A 16,310-nucleotide genomic window follows, 5' to 3' on the forward strand; every position below is an offset into this window, starting at 1 on the left:
TAGCTAGGTGAAATTTAATTGTTTGATCGATAAGTTTATTAAATTATAAATTGGGTCATTATTTGATTACATTAGGTTATACTATAATCAATTATAATTTAAACTTATATTTAGGTTAATGATATTGTTAATGTAATATTATTAAATTTAGTTAATTAGATTATGTATGTTTTTAGCTAGGTTAAATTTAACTGTTACATCAATAAGTTTATTAAATTATAATTTGGGTCATTATTTGATTACATTAGGATATACTCTAATCAATTATAATTTAAAATTATATTTAGGTTAATGATATTGTTAATGTAATATTATTAAATTTAGCTAATTAGATTATGCATGTTTTTAGCTAGGTTAATTAAATTGTTAATTTTAATTGTTAAATTGTAGGTTTATTAAATAGTTTAATTGTACTTGTTAGGGTCGGTTTATAAAATAGGTAATTAGATTATGTATTTTTTAGGATAATTAGATTGATTATTTAGTTTAATTTTCAACTAAAATTGGTTACATAGTTAAATTAACCTAATAAATGTTAATTAGATTGTACTGTTGGTTTTTGCTTTGTAATTTGCTTGCAGGATTTCCCAAAAAAATGGGTGATGCTTATTTTTAGGGGAAGTGCTGCTGAATTTTTTTATTTTTAAAATCCATTTCAATGAGTTTTTTATTTGTTGTAGTTATATGTTATTTTAATTTTATAATCAAAATATTAGTATAAATTACATTAATAGTAATTGGAAAATAGGTCTGCTGTGTTCGCTGACCGTCCATCTCTCCTGACAGTCCACCTCTGTCTGTTGTCTTTCTATTCTTTTGCGGTTCTGCTCTACGACAAGTAAGTATCATTATTAATTTAATTTTTATTTCATTTATAAATTTAGTAGTAATTTAAACAATTAATAAACCTCGATTTTATTCCCACCGAATAAAATAGTAATCCTAGTCGTAGAGTTCCCGTCTGGTGTCTTCAAGAAATTGAACGACACCGGATTGTACAGTTTGTACAGTTTGCAAAACTCATTCTTCCGTAATTCGATCACGAAAAACATATATGTGTAGTTGCGGTAGCAAAATATTTGGATGTTTTCTATCAATTGTTCCTCTTTACAGAATATATAATTCGCGTTACAAGGCATATACTAAATAGCGCACTTAAGGAGAACGACACCGGAAGGCTGCCGAATATTTTTCTTCGTTCTTAGGCATATATCGTGATCGAGTTACGGGTCTCCCGTTTTGCGAATGGGATAAGGCCTTACCTTTTAAGCAGTAAATTACATTGACTTTGCTATTGTTGAGTGAAAACCCTCCCTAATCCTCCGTGCTTTAGAAATGGAATCAGAATGCTGCTGGACGTATAGGCATATCACGTCCGGGTTGCTACACCCAGGGTTAGTGACCACGTAGAAGAGTTTGTCAATTTTTCTTTACGCCATCCTGCGTGGATGAGTGGGGATGAGATTAAATGCCCATGTTCTCAGAGAGGATGTAGAAATACAAGTGAAATTACATAATTTGCCGAAAGGGTTTGTGAAGAATTACCAAGTTCGGGTTTTTCATGGCGAAGAAATGTTTTAAATCCCCGTCCAGTTGCTCAGCTACTGGAGAATAAGTATGCTTATGAAACTAAGGGGGATGAGTTTAGTTCTGTTAAGAGAATGGTCATCGATGCTGCTGGTCCAGAAGTGGTGTTCACGGGTGAGGCCCTGAATGCAGAAGCTAAATTTTTTTATTAAATGATGCGTGCGGCGGAAGAAGAAATATGGCCGGGGAATAACAGACCCTGTCCCTTTTCTGCATCTGCTAAAGTGATGGACATCAGGGTTCAGTATCTTTCGTAAATGACATGTGCGGTTTGATACAAGAGGTGCTTCCGGATAACAACAAAATGCCAACTAATTATGCCGAGATAAAGAAACTGGTTAAAGTTTTAGGGTTGCCGGTTGAGGTTATTGATTGTTGTTATCGTAGCTGTATAATATATTGGGGGAATGATGAGCATCTGACGCGGTGCAAAGTTTGTATTCAGGAACGGTGAAAACCTACTACGGAAGTCCGCAAAAAGAAAAACCAACGTGCCCTATAGGAAAATATTTTATTTTCCTATAACTCCGAGGCTGCAGAGGTTGTACGCTTCAAAGGCCGCTGCCCAACATATAACGTGACATGCTGAACATGAGATGGTAGATGGCAAGATGTGTCACCCGTCAGACTCTCCGGCCTGGAAACGATTTAGTGAATTGCATATTGAGTTTGCTGATGAGATTTGTAATATCATATTAGGCTTATGCACCGATCGGTTTCAGCCATTTGGTAGCTTCGGCAGCAATATTGTTCATGGCCAGTAATTTTGACGCCCTACAATCTGCCCTCGGGCATGTGCATGAAGGACGAGTTTATGTTTTTAACGGTTCTTGTCCCGGGCCTAGAAATCCAAAACATCATATGGATATTTTTCTACAGCGTTGATAGGAGAGTTGAACTAATTGTGGGAAAGTGGAGTCCAAACGTACGATATTCATAAGAGGCAGAATTTTCAAATGAAAGCGGAACTAATGTGGACAATAAATGACTTCCCCACTTATTCTATGTTGTCTGGCTGGAGCACATCTAGTAGAAAAGCTTGGCCATACTGCACGTAAAATACAGATGCATTCACACTCGACAAGAGTGGAAAACAGTCGTGGTTTTATTGCCACAGAAAGTTCATGCCGGGTGGACACCAGTATCGTCGAAATGTTACTGATTTTCGAAAAGGGAAACGAGAGGACAAAAGATTTGTTGGGGTGAAAACTGGAGATCAATTGTTGGCGCAAGTTGACGGTTGAGGGTTTATGAGGGCTTATGAATTGGGGGCTATGGAAAATAATGTTCAGAAATCAAAAGGCAATGGTAGGAATAAAAAAAATATCTTCTGGGATTTTCCCTATTGGCGAACAAATTTGATTCGTCACAATGTAGATGTCATGCACATTGAAAAAAACGTGTTCGACAACGTTTTTAATACTATGCTTAATGTTCCCGGGAAAACAAAAGATCATGCAAAATCTCAAGAAGAGTTAATGACATATGTGATCGGCATGAGATAGCAAAAGATCCATCCACTGGATAATTTCCAAAGGCAATGTATGCTTTGGACAAGGACGCAAAAAAGGTATTAGTTGAGTGGATAAAAACAATACAGTTTCCAGACGGATATGAATCCAACTTGTCCAGATGTGTCGATACAAATTCTTTAAAAATGCATGGAATGAAAAGTCATGGATGTCATGTCTTTATGCAACGACTTTTGCCAATCGCTCTTTGGGAGCTTCTCCCAAAACAAGTGTGGGAACCATTAACAAAATTGAGTATCTTTTTTCAGGAGTTAACTTCTACGTCGTTGACAAAGAAAGATCTACATCGTTTAAAACATGATATCCCGAAGATACTGTGCAAGTTGGAACGTATTTATCCTCCCAGCTTTTTTGACTCCATGGAACATCTCCCCGTGCATCTTCCTTATGAAGTAATGATGGCAGGGCCAGTTCAGTATCGGTGGATGTATCCATTTAAAAGGTAATCAATGTATTTCTGGAGTTTCCTAAATATATACATAATTATATTAAGTGATAGCCAATTCTAGTATATTTGTGGACAGATATATCTGAGGATATTAAAAAAAAAGGTCAGCAACAAAGCTCAGGTTGAAGGAAGCATTAGTAGCGGATATCTACAAGAGAAATCGCAAAATTTGTATCTTTTTATTTTACAGAAGGTGATCCGATGGTACCCGCGCGATTGAAAAGAAATGAAGTTCGCGATATGGACGTCGATGATGAGGTGGAGAGACTATCTATTTTCAAACGGAAGGGGCGACCGCTGTGTGGTGAAAGCAAATACTATCTTGAAGACGATAAGATTATCACACCTCAGACCTATGTTCTTTTGAATTGTCCCGAAATCGAACAGTATAGAGAGTAAACAATTTATTAATATATATTTGCAATATAATCATACTCATATGTGTCAGGTAGAGTTTAACGGACATCTTCATTTGAAAGGGTTTTTGTAGCCGAATTGTACAAAATGAATCCTGAAATCAGCGAAACGGACATTGAAATAAAGTTTGAGAGGGGTTTTGTCAACCATCGTTTCAAAGATACATAAGTATTTTCTATATTAAATTTTTGTAATAATGTGTTATAGTTCTTATAAAATGTTAATGCGTTACAGTTGCAAGATTCAGCTGTCTGTACCAATCCTTTCATTTTGAGTCTCGCCAAAGGACATGTTCGATCGGTAAAGAAGTTTACTGGTTACTGTGTAAACGTCTTCAAATTTCATACTCGGGCACATGGTGAGGAACAATTTACCATGAATAGCGGAGTTTGCGCAAAAGGAACACAGTATCCAGCTATGCCGATTAAGAGACATATATGAGTTAGAGTATCCAGCTATGCCGATTAAGACAAATGTGTTATTTAAATGCGACTGGTTTGACCCGACGGAAAAAATCGGCACAATCACAAACCGTCGATACAATATGGTGGATGTTAATCATAGAAGAAGGTACAACAAGTACAAACCATTCATCTTGGCAGAACAGGCCGAACAAGTTCATTATCTGTCATATCCGAGTAAAAGACGGGATAAAAAGGACTGGTGGAAAGTTTGCAGGACAAAGGCACGAGCGGAACTTGACATGACCGAGGAGATTATCTCGGATTTTCAAGAAGAAATTGAAGAAAATCCCCTTATCGTTGAAACAGACGACAATCTGACAAACTTATCACATGAAAATGGAGAAGCCGAAGAAGTTATGATGCATGTCCCTCCTATCATAGAAACAGAAACATAAGCTGATTTGATGCCATCCTCATCAAATGAAGATGAAGACGAAGCAGAACTTTAGTTGCTTTATTGGTAATTTATTTCGATTTGGATGTCGAACGAAAATTAATTACATTTTTATTGTTTTGAAAATTAAAGAAGGTTTATTACGTAGGTCACTTTTGTTTACAGATAGATGTTTAATTTATAATAGTGCAATTTATATTCTTAATGTTTTAATGTGTTGATTCGATGTTGAACTCTTGGTTTTATTATATTTGTAGATATGAGAGGGTGGAGTGGTTCTGGATCTCTTGGTTGGGACCAAGGCTCATGCCAAGGACGCGGACGAGGACCAGGACGAGGTGATGTAGAGGACATCCATGCTGATGATAATCCTGACGGGCAGAAGCAGGTGGAGGCTGGAGCTCCTGTGGAGCCGCGTCTGCCGCGTGAGCCCAACGAGCCCCAGGCGGTACTGGATGCCCAGGGAAGGGCGATGTGTTTCCTTGACGATACCGGGTATGATTAAAATTGTTGTTTCAATTTGTCGTTTATTATGATAAATATGTATCAACTAACTTATGCTTTTAAACTCACAGTGACAAGTTGCTGGATTCCGGTCCTGTTTCCCGGGCTATCTGACACATCTTTCGGAAGTGTTGGTTTGAGAATGGTACAGCGTCACGCTTTTTGATTGTTGAGCAGATGGGATTTTATTTTAAAGAGTTTAAGGTATATAATTGTATTTTTATTTCCATTTTCATATTAAAGTTTATTTTTTCACAAAAATTATTAACTTTAACCTTTTGTTTACTATTTGCAGAAGGACTTCTGGTGGGATCAGTCAACCTATAGCGAGGACGTTATTAGAAAAGTCTTCAAGAGGCACGCGGTCAACCGCTACAAGGGCAATGTTAATAAGATGAAGTCAAAGGGTGCTAAACATAAGTCTGTGAACGCGGTGATCTGGGACGCCTAATATGCGTTCTGGGCAACGGACGCTGCAAAGAAGAAGTCGGAGATAGCGCGAGCTAACCGGATGACTGAAGTGGCAGGCGTGGGGACTGGCGTAGTACGCCATACGGGGGGATCCCGTTCCGCAGTCAAGCATATGGATGTAATGATTTGTTTCTTAATTATGTAATTAAAATACATAAATTAAGTTTTTTATTGTCATACTAATAAGATTGTCTTCTGTTCCTTGTAGGCTAAGGAGCTCGACCGCAAGCCGACAGCAACAGAGTTGTACACTCGCCTTTACTCCACAAAGGCTGACAAAAAGCCGGTTGATAAGCGGGCTCAGGACATGACTGTAAGTTATTAAGCTTATAATTATTTAAATTGAGTTAGTTTGTTTAGTGTTAATTAGGTTAGATTATAGTTTGTTTGAATTTAACAATTAAATGTTATATTAGTTGTGTTGAAAATGCTTGTTGGTTTGTTTCTGTATTGTAATTATACTTGCTTACCTGAAAAATGGGCGATTCTCATATTACAAAGGAAGTGCTGCCGAATTTTCATTGAAAATTAGGATTATATTTAGTATATTATGCATTTTTAGTAGTGATAACATTAACTGATATGTTCTATTAATTTTTTGTAGGATGCGATCGCTCAGAGGCTTGCTACTGCGTCTCAGACGCCTGGAGAGGGTAGCTCCTCGAGTCCAGTTGACGAGACCCAGATCTTCTTGGATATAGAGGCTGTGAACAAGAAGAGTCGCGTATACGGGCTGGGTTCAGCAAGTAGTAAGTATACGACCACACATAGAAGGACGGGCGAAAGCTCCTCGCAGTCACAGTATCTAGAGGAGGAGGTGGAGCGTCGTGTTGCAGAGCGGATGGCCACAATGGAGTGTCAGTTTAAGGAGCGGATGGCTGCGTTGGAGCGTCAGCAGCATGCCAGCACCGATGAGGGGACGGCTACGATTGTCCGTGCAGAGCTTGCGAGGATGATGCCGAACCTTCCTCCTGAATATCGGCCACAGCCCCCCTACTTCCGCCTGACGATGATGACGTTACGGGTTTATAGTGTGTTATGTTTTATTTCCGAACAGTTTATGTTTTTTTACAACTTTATATATTGAGTTTTTATGTAAACGTTGATATTGTTTTTTATATATATATTTCGGGTTTCATTTCCTCTAAATTATTTTGTTATATGATTTACAAATACTGGATTCATCAGGTTTAAATCGACAGAAAATACGGAGAAAACAACCGAAAAATGCAAAATATTTGACAAAAACTGATATTTTGGCGACAGAATTTGTATGTTTTGCAACAGATATTCCGTCGCCAAAAGACAATTTTTTGTCAAATTAGTAACGTTTGGCGACGGAAATGTCTGTCACCAAACAACAACGTAAGCGACGGAAATCTGCCGTCTCTAACTGTGCAGTTTGGCGACGGACAACTCCGTCGCCAAACATAGAGTTCTGTCGCTAATACGTCTTCTTAGCCGTCTCCCTTTATGACTTATTAGCGACAAAATGGAATGTATTTGCGACAGATTATTCTGTCGCAAATTCAGCGACCAACTTGTTTTTTGTCGCTATCTTGTGTTGCGACTAAACAATTAGAGACGGACTGCGTCCGTCTCTATTCCGTCGCTAACTCCATTTTGCGACGGAATATAGGTGTTTAGCGACGGAATAATCCGTCGCTAAAAGCCTGATTTCTTGTAGTGCCAAACGTTTCAGCTTTTTAGTGATATAAGCCAAACATCTACAAATGATACAAAACAAAACCAAACGTTTCACCTTTTTACCGATTTAAGCCAGACATTTTAAACGTTACGAAACCAATCCAAACGTTCAAAACATTACGAAACAAATCAAAACGTTTCACCTTTTTAGCGATTGAAGCTAAACGTTTAAACCGTTACGAAATCAATCCAAACGTTGAAAACATTACGAAACAAACCCAAACGTTTAACCTTTTTAGCAATTTAAGCCAAACGTTTATAAACGTTACGAAACAAATCCAAACGTTTCACCTTTTTAGCGATTTAAGCCAATTGTTTACAAATGTTACGAAAAAATCCAAACTTGTCATATTTTGAGCGATTTAAGCCAAACGTTTACAAACGTTACGAAGTAAATCCAAACATTTCACCTTTTTAGCGATTTAAACCAAAACTTTAAAACGTTACAAAACCAATCGAAACGTTTAAAACGTTACGAACAAATCCAAACGTTTCACCTTTTTAGCAATTTAAGTCAAACGTTAACAAACGTTATGATACAAAAAACATTACGAAAGATATCCAAACGTTTCAACCTTTTAGCGACTTAAGCCAAATGTTTACAAATGTTACGAAACAAATCTAAACATTTCACCATTTTAGCGATTTAAGCAAAACGTTTACAAACGCTTCAAAACCAATCCAAACGTTTCCCCTTTTTAGCGATGCAAGCCAAACATTTAAAACGTTACAAAACAAATCCATACGTTTAACCTTTTTAGCGATTTAAGACAAACATTTACAAACGTTACGAAAAAAATCCAAACGTTTCACCTTTTTAGCGATTTTAGCCAGACATTTAAAACGTTACGAAACCAATCCAAACGTTTAAAACGTTACGAAACAAATCCAAACGTTTCACCTTTTTCGCGATTTAAGCTATACATTTAAAACATTACGAAACAAATCCAAACGTTTCACCTTTATAGTGATTTAAGCCAAACGTTTACAAACGTTACGAAACGTTAAAAACGTTACAAAATAAATCCAAACGTTTACAAACGTTAAAAACATTACGAAATAAATCCAAACGTTTCACGTTTTTAGAGATTTAAAAGCCAAACATTTAAAATGTTACAAAACAATTTCAAACGTTTAAAACGTTACTAAACAAATCCAAACGTTACAAAACAATTTCAAACATTTAAAACATTACTAAACAATTTCAAACGTATAAAATGTTACTAAACAATTTCAAACGTTTACAAACATTACGAAACAAATCCAAACGTTTCACCTTTTTAGCGATTTAGGCCAACCGTTTACAAAAGAGACGAAACAAATCCAAACGTTTCACCTTTTTAGCGATTTAAGCCAAACATTTAATACGTTACGAAAACAATCCAAATGTTTAAAATGTTACGACACAAAGCCTAAGGTTTCCCTTTTTAGCGGTTTAAGGTAAACGTTTACAGACGTTTGAAAACCAATCCAAACGTTTAAAACGTTACAAAACAAATCCAAATGTTTCACCTTTTTAGCGATTTAAGCCTAACGTTTACAAACGTTGCGAAACAAATCCAAATGTTTCATCTTTTTAGCGATTTAAGAAAAACGTTTACAAACGTTACCAAACAAATCCAAAACGTTTCACCTTTTTAGCGATTGAAGCCAAACATTAAAAACGTTACGAAACCAATCCAAACGTTTCACCTATTTAAGCGATTTAAGCCAAACGTTTAAAACGTTACGAAACCAATCCAAACGTTTAAAATGTTACGAAACAAATCCAAACGTTTCACCTTTTTGGGGATTTAAGTCAAACGTTTACAAACATTACGAAGCAAATCCAAACATTTCACCTTTTTAGCGATTTAAGCCAAACGTTTAAAACGTTTCAAAACCAATCCAAACGTTTCACCTTTTTAGTTATGTAAGCCAAACATTAGACTGTTACGAAACAAATCCGAACGTTTCACTTTTTTAGCGATTTAAGCCAAACGTTTACAAACGTTACCAAAAGAATCGATACGTTTTGCCATTTTAGCGATTTGAGCTAAACGACGCTACAAAACCAATCCAAACGTTTACAAACATTTCGAAACAAATCCAAACGTTTCCCCCTTTTAGCAATTTCAAGCCAAACATTTACAAATGTTATGAAACAAAACCAATCGTTTGACCTTTTTAGCAATTTTAGCCAGACATTTAAAACGTTACCAAACCAATCCAAACGTTTAAAGCGTTACGAAACAAATCCAAACTTTTCACCTTTTTAGCGATTTAATCTAAACATTTAAAACGTTTCAAAACCAATCCAAACGTTTAAACCGTTACGAAACAAATCCAAACGTTTCACCTTTTTAGCGATTTAAGCCAAAGTTTACAAACGTTACGAAACCAAAAACGTTACAAAACTAATCAAAACGTTTCCCCTTTTTAGCGATTTAGGCCAAACATTTAATACGTTACAAAACCAATTCAAATGTTTAAAAACGTTACGAAACAAATCCAAACGTTTTACCTTTTTAGGCGATTTAAGCCAAACGTTTAAAAACGTTATGAAACAAATCCAAATGCTTCCCCTTTCTAGCGATTTTAGCCAAATGTTTACAAACGTTACGCCTTATTAAAGATTTAAGCCAAACGTTTAAAACGTTACGAAACCAATCCAAACGTTCAAAACCTTACGAAACAAATCCAAACGTTTAACCTTTTTTGCGATTTAAGCCAAACATTTAAAACGTTAACATTATGAAACAAATCCAAACGTTTCACCTTGTTGGCGATTTAAGCCAAAAGTTTACAAACGTTACGAAACAAATCCAAACGTTTGACCTTTTTAGTGATTTATGTCAAATGTTTACAAACGTTACAAAACAAATCCAAATATTTCACATTTTTAGGGATTTAAGCCAAACGTTTACAAACATTATGAAACAAATCCAAACGTTTGCCCTTTTTAGCGATTTAAACCAAAAGTTTAAAACGTTGCAAAACCAATCAAAACGTTTAACACGTTACGAAACAAATCCAAACGTTTCACCTTTTTTATGATTTAAGTCGAACGTTTACAAACGTTATGATACCAAAAACATTACGAAAGAAATCCAAAAGTTTCTCCTTTTTAGCGATTTAGGCCAAACGTCTATAAATGTTATGAAATAAATCCAAACATTTTACCTATTTAGCGATTTAAGCCGACCGTTTAAAACGTTACTAAACAAATCCAAACGTTTACAATCGCTACGAAACTAATCCAAACATTTCACCTTTTTAGCGATGCCAAAACATTTAAAACTTTACAAAGCCAATCCAAACGTTTACAAAAGTTATAAAACCAATCCAAACGTTTAAAACATTACGAAACAAATCCAAATGTTTCACATTTTTAACGATTTAAACCAAACGTTTACAAACGTTTACCTTTTTGGCGATTTAAGCTAAAAGTTTAAAACGTTACAAAACCAATCCAAAAGTTTCAAACATTACGAAACAAATCCAAACGTTTTACCTTTTTCGCGATTTAAACCAAACGTTAACAAACGTTACGAACAAATCCAAATGGTTTACATTTTTAGAGATTTAAGCCAAATGTTTACAAACGTTATATAATAAATCCAAACGTTTTACATTTTTAACGATTTAACAAAAACATTTACAAATGTTACTAAACAAATCCAACCGTTTCACACTTTTAGCGATTTAAGCCAAAAGTTTAAAACGTTAACAAACCAATTGAAACGTTTAAAATGTTACGAAGAAAATCCAAACGTTTCACCTTTTTTGCGATTTAAGTCAAACATTTACAAATGTTACAATACCAAAAACATTACGAAACAAATCCAAACGTTTCACCTTTTTAACAATTTAAGCCGAACGTTTACAAACGTTACGAAACAAATCTAAATGCTTCACCTTTTTAGCCATTTAAGCCAAACGTTTACAAATGTTTCAAAACCAATCCAAACGTTTCCCCTCTTTAGCGATGTAAGCCAAACATTTAAAACATTACGAAACAAATCCAAATGTTTCACCTTTTTATCGATTTAAGCCAAATATTTACAAAAATTACAAAACAAATCCAAAATGTTTCACCTTTTTAGCGATTGAAGCTAAACATTTAAAACGTTACGAAACCAATCCAAACGTTTCACCTTATTAGCGATTTAAGTCAAACGTTTAAAATGTTACGAAACCAATTAAAATATTTAAAACGTTACGAAACAAATCAAAATGTTTCACCTTTTCAGCGATTTAAGCCAAACGTTTATAAACGGTATGAAACAAAACCAAACGTTTCACCTTTTTACCAATTTAAGCCAAACGTTTACAAACGTTACAAAACACATCCAAATGTTTCACCTTTTTAGCGATATAAACCAATCGTTTACAAATGTTACGAAGAAAATCCAAACATTTCACCTTTTTAGCGATTTAAGTCAAAAGTTTAAAAACGCTACGAAAACAAATTACGAAACAAATCGAAACGTTTCACCTTTTTAGCAATTTAAGCCAAACAATTACAAATGTTACGAAACAAATCCAAACGTTTCACTTTTTTAGCAATTTAAGCCCAACGTTTAAAAATGTTCAAAACCAATCCAAACGTTTCACCTTTTTGGCGATGTAAGCAAAACATTTAAAACGATATGAAACAAATCCAAACGTTTCACCTTATTGGCGATTTAATTGAAACGTATACAAACGTTACGAAAAAAATTCAAATGTTTCCCCTTTTTAGCGATTTAAGTCAAACGACGTTACGAAACCAATCCAAACGTTTACAAACGTTACGAAACAAATCCAAACGTTTCCCCTTTTTAGTGATTTAAGCCAAACATTTACAAATGTTATGAAACAAAACCTATCGTTTCTCCTTTTTTCAATTTAAGGCAGACATTTGATACGTTATGAAACCAATCCGAACGTTTAAAGCGCTACGAAACAAATCCAAACGTTTCACCTTTTTAGTGATTGAAGCTAAACATTTAAAACGTTACGAAACCAATCCAAACGTTTAAACCGTTACGGAACAAATCCAAATGTTTCACCTTTTTAGCGATTTAAGCCAAACGTTTACAAACGCTACAAAACCAAAAACGTTACGAAACTAATCAAAACATTTCACCTTTTTAGCGATTTAAGCCGAACATTCAAAACGTCACAAAACCAATTCAAACGTTAAAAACGTTACGAAACAAATCCAAACGTTTCACTTTTTTAGCGATTTAAGCCAAATGTTTAAAAACGTTACGAAACAAATCCAAACGTTTCCCCTTTCTAGCGATTATAGCCAAATGTTTACAAACCTTACGAAACAAATCCAAACGTTTCCCCTTTCTAGCGATATTAGCCAAATGTTTAAAAACGTTATGAAACAAATCCAAACATTTCACCTTTTAGCGATTTAAGCAAAAAGTTTAAAACGGTACAAAACCAATCCAAACGTTTACAAACATGACGAAACAAATCCAAATGTTTCACCTTTTTAATGATTTTAGCCAAACGTTTAAAACGTTACGAAAACAATCCAGACTTTTAAAACGTTACGAAACAAATCCAAACGTTTCCCCTTTTTAGCGATTTAAGCCAAACATTTAAAACGTAAACGTTATGATTCAAATCCAAACGTTTCCCCTTGTTAGCGATTTAAGCCAAACGTTTACAAACGTTACGAAACAAATCCAAACGTTTCTCATTTTTAGCGATTTAAGTCAAATGTTTACAAACGTTACGAAACAAATCCAAATGTTTCGTCTTTCTAGCGATTTAAGTCAAATGTTTACAAACGCTACAAAACAAATCCAAACGTTTCACCTTTTTTGTGATATAAGTCAAACGTTTACAAACGTTACGATACAAAAAACATTACGAAAGAAATCCAAACGTTTCTCCTTTTTAGCGATTTAGGCCAAACGTTTACAAACATAAAGAAACAAATCGTAACATTTGACCTTTTTAGCGATTTAAGCCAAATGTTTAAAATGTTACTAAACAAATCCAAACGTTTACAATCGTTACAGAACTAATCCAAATGTTTCACCTTTTTAGCGATTTAAGCCAAAACATTTAAAATGCTACATAACCAATCCAAACATTTACAAAAGTTACAAAACCAATCCCAACGTTTAAAACGTTATGAAACAAATCCAAACGTTTCACATTTTTAACGATTTAAACCAAACTTTTACAAACGTTCACCTTTTTGGCGATTTAAGCCAAACGTTTAAAACGTTACAAAACGAATCCAAACGTTTCAAACATTATGAAACAAATCCAAATGTTTGACCTTTTTAGCGATTTAAGCCAAACGTCTACAAACATTACGAAACAAATCCAAATGTTATCCCTTTTTAGCGATTTAAGCCAAATGTTTACAAACGTTACGAAACAAATCCAAACGTTTCACATTTTTAGTGATTTCAGCCAAATGTTTACAAACATTACGAAACGAATCCAAATGTTACACATTTTTAGCGATTTAAACCAAACGTTTACAAACGTTCACCTTTTTGGCGATTTAAGCCAAACGATTACAAACCTTACGAAACAAATCCAAACGTTACAAAACCAATCTAAACATTTAAGACGTTACGAAACAAATCCAAATGTTTCACATTTTTAACGATTAAAACCAAACGTTTACAAACGTTCACCTTTTTGGCGATTTAAGCCAAAAGTTTAAAACGTTACAAAACCAATCCAAACGTTTGAAACGTTATGAAATAAATTAAAACGTTTCACCTTTTTAGCGATTTAAGCCAAATATTTACAAACGTTACGAAACAAATCCAAATGTTATACCTTTTAAGCGATTTAAGACAAATGGTTACAAGCGTTACGAAACAAATCCAAACGTTTCACATTTTTAGCGATTTCAGCCAAACGTTTTCAAACGTTACGAAACGAATCCAAATGTTACACATTTTTAGCGATTTAAACCAAACATTTACAAACGTTCACCTTTTTGGCGACTTAAGCCAAACGATTGCAAACCTTACTAAGCAAATCAAAACGTTACAGAACCAATCTAAACATTTAAGACGTTACGAAACAAATCCAAATGTTACACATTTTTAACGATTAAAATCAAACGTTCACAAATGTTCACCTTTTTGGCGATTTAAGCCAAAAGTTTAATCATTACAAAACCTATCCAAACGTTTGAAACGTTATGAAACAAATTCAAACGTTTCACCTTTTTAGCGATTTAAGCCAAATATTTACAAACGTTACGAAACAAATACAAATGTTTTACCTTTTTTGAGATTTAAGACAAATGTTTACAAACATTACGAAACAAATCAAAACGTTTCACATTTTTAGCGATTTAAGCCAAACGTTTACACACGTTGCGAAACAAATCCAAACGTTTCCCATTTCTAGCGATTATAGCCAAATGTTTACAAACGTTACGAAACAAATCCAAATGTTTCCCCTTTCTAGCGATATTAGCCAAATGCTTACAAACGTTACGAAACAAATCCAAACATTTCACCTTTTTAGCAATTTAAGCCAAAAGTTTAAAACGGTTTAAAACCAATCCAAACGTTTACGAACATGACAAAACAAACCCAAATGTTTCACCTTTTTAATGATTTTAGCCAAACGTTTAAAACGTTACGAAACCAATCCAGACTTTTAAAACTTTACGAAACAAATCCAAATGTTTCACCTTTTTAGCGATTTAAGCGAAACATTTAAAACGTAAACTTTATGATTCAAATCTAAACGTTTCCCCTTGTTAGCGATTTAAGCCAAACGTTTACAAACGTTACGAAACAAATCCAAACGTTTCACATTTTTAGCGATTTAACTCAAATGTTTACAAACGTTACGAAACAAATTCAAGCGTTTCACCTTTCTAGCGATTTAAGTCAAATGTTTACAAACGTTACAAAACAAATCCAAACGTTTCACATTTTTGGTGATATAAGTCAAACGTTTACAAACGTTACGATACAAAAAATATTACGAAAGAAATCCAAACGTTTCTCCTTTGAAGCGATTTAGGCCAAACGTTTACAAACATAAAGAAACAAATCCAAACATTTGACCTTTTTTAGCGATTTAAGACAAATGTTTAAAATGTTACTAAACAAATCCAAACGTTTACAATCGTTACAAAACAAATCCAAACGTTTCACCTTTTTAGCGAATTAAGCCAAAACATTTAAAATGTTACAAAACCAATCCAAACATTTACAAAAGTTACAAAACCAATCCAAACGTTTAAAACGTTACGAAACAAATCCAAACGTTTCACATTTTTAACGATTTAAACCAAACTTTTGCAAACGTTCACCTGTTTGGCGATTCAAGCCAAAAGTTTAAAACGTTACAAAACGAATCCAAACGTTTCAAATGTTATGAAACAAATCCAAATGTTTCACATTTTTAACGATTAAAACCAAATGTTTACAAACGTTCACCTTTTTGGCGATTTAAGCCAAAAGTTTAAAACGTTACAAAACCAATCCAAACGTTTGAAACGTTATGAAACAAATTCACACTACAAGAATGTCCGGTGTTAGCGACGGAAATTTCCGTCACTAACACATGAAAATCCGTCGGTAAACTTAGTTACCGACGGACTGCCGACGGATACCATCCGTCGGCACGCTTTTCGTCGGCATTCATTGGCGACAAAAACTATCCGTCGGGAAATGTCACCGACGGAAACATAGTGGTCGGTAAATATATAAATCCGTCGGTGGGTTGTGACTAACACACCGACGAAGATCCGACGTTTTACCGACCGATATTTCCGTCAGCAAATATTCCCGACGGATAATCGTCGGTAA

This window comes from Mercurialis annua, linkage group LG8 (assembly GCF_937616625.2).
Source record: "Mercurialis annua linkage group LG8, ddMerAnnu1.2, whole genome shotgun sequence".
In the NCBI taxonomy this organism is placed as follows: Eukaryota; Viridiplantae; Streptophyta; class Magnoliopsida; order Malpighiales; family Euphorbiaceae; genus Mercurialis; species Mercurialis annua.